The 6,057-nt window shown below is 41.6% G+C and overlaps 1 long non-coding RNA gene across 1 annotated transcript; it reads right to left on the bottom strand.

Moving 5' to 3' along the window:
- Positions 1-3,689: 3,689 nt before the first annotated feature.
- On the bottom strand, positions 3,690-4,620 carry LOC143960328 (uncharacterized). The gene is made up of 2 exons (XR_013270301.1): positions 4,194-4,620; positions 3,690-3,926 (listed from the first exon to the last, which is right to left on the bottom strand). It is a non-coding gene; the product is annotated as an uncharacterized LOC143960328 (long non-coding RNA).
- Between the last annotated feature and the right edge of the window lie 1,437 nt (positions 4,621-6,057).

The following is a 6,057-nucleotide window of genomic DNA, read 5'->3' as shown; positions in this document are numbered from 1 at the left end:
AACCATTCGGCCATCACTAGTTATGAAGGACACTGACTTAGAAACTCCCCAAGCCAACACAAGAATACAGGATGTATTCAAATAATGCAAGTCTAAACATAATTATCATCAAGGTTATATCTAGCGTTTTCATGGCTGACATTTAAAGTATAATTTCTCTATCATCTCACTCCTTTTATACTTGTAGCACTACCCCCGAAGGAGCTGCTGGTTGGATTTGGGCTTACTGTTACCTTCTGTTCTCCTCGTTTCACGTCTAGGGGTGTCCCGTGGTAAAGGGCCCAGTAACTCCAGAGACTGACAACAGATCCACTTGAATGGATTTTACTTGCAAAACGTAGACAATGAACAGTCTCTTAAATTGGGATCAGAGGGTTGGAAAGGAAGTTCAGGTACTCTAAGGCCGCGTACACACGGGCGGATTGTCTGCCCAACTAAGTTCGTCAGACAATCCGACAGACAGTCCGTTCAACTTTTGAATGAACGGACTTGACCACACACGATGAACAGACAGTCCGCTGAAAGCTTGCGCGATGACGTATACAGCACGTACGACGGGACTAGAAATACGACGTCCAATACACTGCAATGCAACCTTCGGCCGTGTAAATCCTTTCTGAGCATGCGCCATACTTAGTCCGTCCAACTTGCCTACACACGAGCGGACTGTCCGCTGAAACCAAGTTTGGACGGACAAAACCAAGTTTGGACGGACAAAATTACGGAAATTCCGAAAGACTTAGTCCGCCAGACTGTCCGCTGAAAAAGTCCGCTGAAGCCCACACACGAGCGAATTGTCCGCTGAAACACGTTTCAGCGGACTAAGTTGGACAGACAATCTGCCCGTGTGTACGCTGCCTTAGTGTCAAAGTCAAAATGTTGAAGAACTTGCTTACTTTGACTGCATCCAGAGAATAGCCATTAGCAACTGGATGTTCACTCAAGTTGGACAGTCCCTCTCTCACAAGGCCTAGCAGCCAACAAGTTGCTTACTCAGGAACAAGTCTCTGCCACAGATGTTGTTGTAGAACATACAAGATATGTCTCTGCCACAGATGTTGTTGTAGAACAAGTAGGGAAACTAAACTTGAAAAACACTCGTAGGATACCTGAATCTTTCAGCTAGCTTGGCGATATCCACAAGACCGGATTCTCTTGGGTACTTCAGCCCTTCCAGGCTCTTACTGAGAAACCAACCCGTACGTGGTCTTCTTCTGAAGAGTCCTCCCCTGGAATGCTTGAAGTCACTGGGTCTCTCCCAAACCGGAGACGGCATCCAACCACCTCATAATCCTCCTTTACTTTCCTTGCCTCGGGCTAGCCAGCCCCTAGACATCAAAATCGGGTGGATCCGCACCCCAGGCCATAGCCTTCCTGGGGGCTGGTCAGAAGGACCAGGACCATGAAGTCAGTACATCATTCTGGACCGGAACCCCGAACCACGTGACGTCCGCATCTTAAATACCCTCTCCCAGAAAGCACAGCGAGAGCGCCACTCCCACTGGACGGGCTCCGAGAGAGAGCAACTTAAGCACCCAACCAGACCATAGTTCCATGCCCGCCAGAAGAGACAGCACCCCCTGTGGCCGGGCTGAACATCTCACAGTCCAGTCAGACTGATGCTGAAGTCTAAATTTAGACAATTGTACCCAAATCAAAATTGCAGTTCAGGCATAACTTTAACTTTGAAAAACGCATAGCGCGTGCTCTTCAAGAGCCGCTGCTACATACTCATAATGTCAATAATTCAAATATCCAGGTTCTTTTGTTTAACAAAGGGGGTGAATACATACGCACATGCCAATTATCAGTTTTTTATTTCTGAAAAATAGTTTTATGTATGTATTTTTCTAATTTTACTTCACCAACTTAGACTATTGTGTTCTGATCCATCACATATAATTCAGATTTAAAAAAAACATTGAACTAAAGGCTGTAATGTAACAAAATAGGTAAAAAGCCAAGGGGGTGAATGCTTATGCAAGGCACTATATCTGTAAATACAGCATTATCAACTGACAAGGATACCTGCTGCTTCATGGCTGTAACCTGAAAGAGCCCCATTCTAAAAAGTAGTGTATTCTGGTATCTATATGGGGTTAATACCTGCAATGATAGTATTCGGTATATGAATTTGTCTTTTTAATTCCAAATGCTTCGATTTGTTTTGTTTTGTTTGTTTTTTCCGGTATTTCGTCACATATGGCGACCCATCACATTTGGCTACCCGCTGGAGTGCACATGTGAATGTGTAACAGAGGTGACGTTCTGTTGCCGCCATCCTCTTGCTACATCTTGCACTTCTCTACAGTAAGGATACACTGAGAAGGGAGAAAGCGGACATCTTGTTACACCCACCGGAGTTGTGGATTTTATACTTATTTTTAACAGTAAAGTGAGTTTCTATAGTGAAATACAGTACTTAGAACTCAGTCTAACTGGTTAGATGTTGAATTTTAAAAGCAGCGGCGAGCCTGCTCACCTCACAGGTTTGCTGATCTGACAGAAGTTTGCTGCTTTTAAAATTCAACATCTAACCAGCCAGACTGAGTTCTAAGTACTGTATTTCACTATATAAACTCACTTTACTGGTAAAAATAAGTGTAAAATGGAAAACTCCAGTGGGTGTAACAAGATGTCCGCTTTCCCCCTTCTCAGTGTATCCTTACCGTAGAGCAGTGCGGGGTGTAGCAAGATGTAGGCGACTAAAGGTGACTTACACATTCTGACGGGTTGCTTAATCTGATGAATCATATGGGCAAGTTACGCATGCACAGTGGGAAATTTCTATGCAGAACTTTACTTCCGTAGCCAAATGTGATGGGTCGCCGAATATGACAAAACACCTGCACATGTATGCAGATGAAGCTTTCCAGAAAAAAGAGACAGTTACAAGGCTTTCGACAAACCATATAACAGTGCTGGGGGTGCTTGCAAAGGTCAGCTCTTAATAATGTAGTTGACTTTTTTTCCAAAATAAAGAAAAAAACTGTTGGTTGTTGTAACTGCCTAAAGTAAAACTAAACCATCCTTTCCTTTACAGCCTGGGATTTGCCATCTTAGCCTCTGTTTGATCTTCAGCTGCCATGGTGCTGCACATGTGATGATCAGTTATGAAACCCCCCATTTGATGGTTTGCCAGTAGTGATTGAGAGCACAAGCAACTGTGACAGTTAGCATTCACAGCATGCCTTGAATGTACCAGTTTTTGGAAATCATTACATTTAAGGGGTTTAATACTGTTTTAATCGGCCTAAGGCAGAGTTAGGTTTTTATTTGTTTTTCTTAAGTCCATTTAAAACTTCACGTCCAGCTGGTCTGCACACACATTGGGCATTAAGAAAGTGTTCCCATACACACTTACACCATCACCTCTGCCAACCACAGTGGACCTATGGCCAGGAGTCTGACACAATATGGCAAAGGGCTACAACTACCAGCAGGTGGGTAGCTGTCCTATCCAAGAAGATGCAGGGCAGAGACTTGCACCATTTGGCCGCAACACACAGCCAGCCGTGAGCCCCCTTACAAACAGATGAAGGCATTGTCGGGAGGAGTACTGTGATTTCTGTGAGAGACAATAACTACCTGGAAGTTTTTTGAAAGAAAGGGGAAAATGAATAAGGGGACTGGAGGGTAACCAACCCCCGGGACTTTTTCAACGGCACCAAATATGTATAAACGATAAGTAAAATCAATAAAGTTTTATTCAATGTACAAAAAACATTTTTTAGATAAAAAAGACAATTTTGTCCATATACATACAAGGTAGAGAATATGAGTATATAAAAGTTGGTACATAAGCGTACAAGACTCAGCAAATTACCACATTTATATACGATTTAAACTGCATTGTTTCTTTCCTACATGTTTCGCTCTTCTGAGCTTCCTCGGGACAATTGCAGCATACAGCAATCAATAGAAAACTGAAAATATACAAAAAATAAATAAATAAACATAAATGGTTCTGTACACACAAGAAACCCCTGGGGGGCACAAAAAGTGTCCCCCCAACAGGTTAACACAACCAATTAAATGAATCTGGTAATGGATTCATTCGAATCTAACATTTTAGCCAGAGAGGAATGAATCGACCACCTCTACAATATTGGACTACAGGACTGTCAGGCTAGGTGCAGATAACAAGTAACAGTTCAGGTGTGCTGATTATACAAAGAGTTCAAAGCACATACCATGAGCTGGTCTAAGCAGAGCAGGTCAGCTGGGACTAGTAGTACACCGCTGCAGACGAAGGTAGATGATTGCTGGACCTTGTAGTTCACTGCTGTAGGTGAGGATAGATGATTGCTGGACCTTGTAGTTCACTGCTGTAGATGAGGATAGATGATTGCTGGACCTTGTGGTTCACTGCTGTAGATGAGGATAGATGATTGCTGGACCTTGTGGTTCACTGCTGCAGATGAGGGTACTAGTAGAATCAGGCAAAGCGTAGTCTAGGCAAGCTGGGTCATACACAGGTAGATCAGAATCCAAACGGTACAGAATCAGAAGCAAGTACGGAGGGTCAAACAAGCCGGGTCAAACACGAAAGTCACAGAGCAAATATCAGCTGGATCAAACACGAGTGAACTCTAAACACGAGCGCTGACTGAATGCTGATACAGGTGATTTAAACGTGAGCAGGCCAATCACTGTTGTTTCCCAGACACAGGCTGTGTCAGGTGAGTTGTGCTGGGTCCTAAAGGGATTCTAGTACTGACAAGGACATAGTTTTTATATAAATATTAAATAACAAAGGGGAAGACACGAGTTAAGACGCGGGTCCCGTTAGTGTCATTCAGACAAGCGACGGGAGAAGACACATGGGGTCGCTCCCAGACGGAGAAGTATTCGAATTTCTCTGACTATATTACTATTGCCTTATAAAACAGGTAGGAATGGGATGGTTTTGATGGGACCTGAAGGCTGTTCCTGAAGTCTCAATTGGAACTATGTACTCTATATTTTTGAAGTAGATATATATCATTGATGGGGATGTGGTCTCCCTTTTTACTCTTCGTTCTTTAGATCAGCACAGAGAAATCTCTCGTGTTCAAAAACATATTTCGTTTAATCTTTATCTGACAACACACAGGGTTTGATGGTATTGGGCATGTTCAACTGGTTCTAATTCAACCACCTTCTGGGTATTGCCAGGTATGTTTCTAATATTTATTTTGCCATATGAAGATTATACTTAAATGGCCTAGATACATTATACATATATTTTTCTCGTGCCTCTGCAGACTCGTGGGGGAGATTGGGGATCCCTAGCGTTGCTCTCATCACAGTCCACCTATTTGGTGGAAAAGGAGGAGAATCTAAAGTTTTCTCGCCTAAGCAAAAATTAATATTTACAACATTTGGAAATAATGATATATATTCATATGAATTCACCAACTTTATGGGGTAAGATGTTCTTTTTGCTTTTTTTTTTTGTTTGTTTTGTTTTTTATAATCCTATCTGCAATCTCCATAATGGAGAAATATATTACTATTTGTTTATTCAATAGATTTGGGATGCCACTCATGGGAATGAGTGTCTGTTCCCCTTAACGAATCAATTTGTTATTTAATATTTATATAAAAACTATGTCCTGTAGTCCAATATTGTAGAGGTGGTCGATTCATTCCTCTCTGGCTAAAATGTTAGATTCGAATGAATCCATTACCAGATTCATTTAATTGGTTGTGTTAACCTGTTGGGGGGACACTTTTTGTGCCCCCCAGGGGTTTCTTGTGTGTACAGAACCATTTATGTTTATTTATTTATTTTTTGTATATTTTCAGTTTTCTATTGATTGCTGTATGCTGCAATTGTCCTGAGGATCTCAGAAGAGCGAAACATGTAGGAAAGAAACAATGCAGTTTAAATCATATATAAATGTGGTAAATTGCTGAGTCTTGTAGGCTTATGTACCAACTTTTGTATACTCATATTCTCTACCTTGTATGTATATGGACAAAATTGTCTTTTTTATCTGAAAAATGTTTTTTGTACATTGAATAAAACTTTATTGATTTTACTTATCGTTTATACAAATTTGGTGCCGTTGA

This window comes from Lithobates pipiens, unplaced genomic scaffold (genome assembly GCF_037356315.1).
Source record: "Lithobates pipiens isolate NorthernLeopardFrog02 unplaced genomic scaffold, aLitPip1_a1.2 Scaffold_8, whole genome shotgun sequence".
Taxonomy (NCBI): Eukaryota; Metazoa; Chordata; class Amphibia; order Anura; family Ranidae; genus Lithobates; species Lithobates pipiens.
The sequence above is the reverse complement of the archived record's forward strand: the minus strand, read 5'-3'. Positions and strand labels throughout refer to the sequence as shown.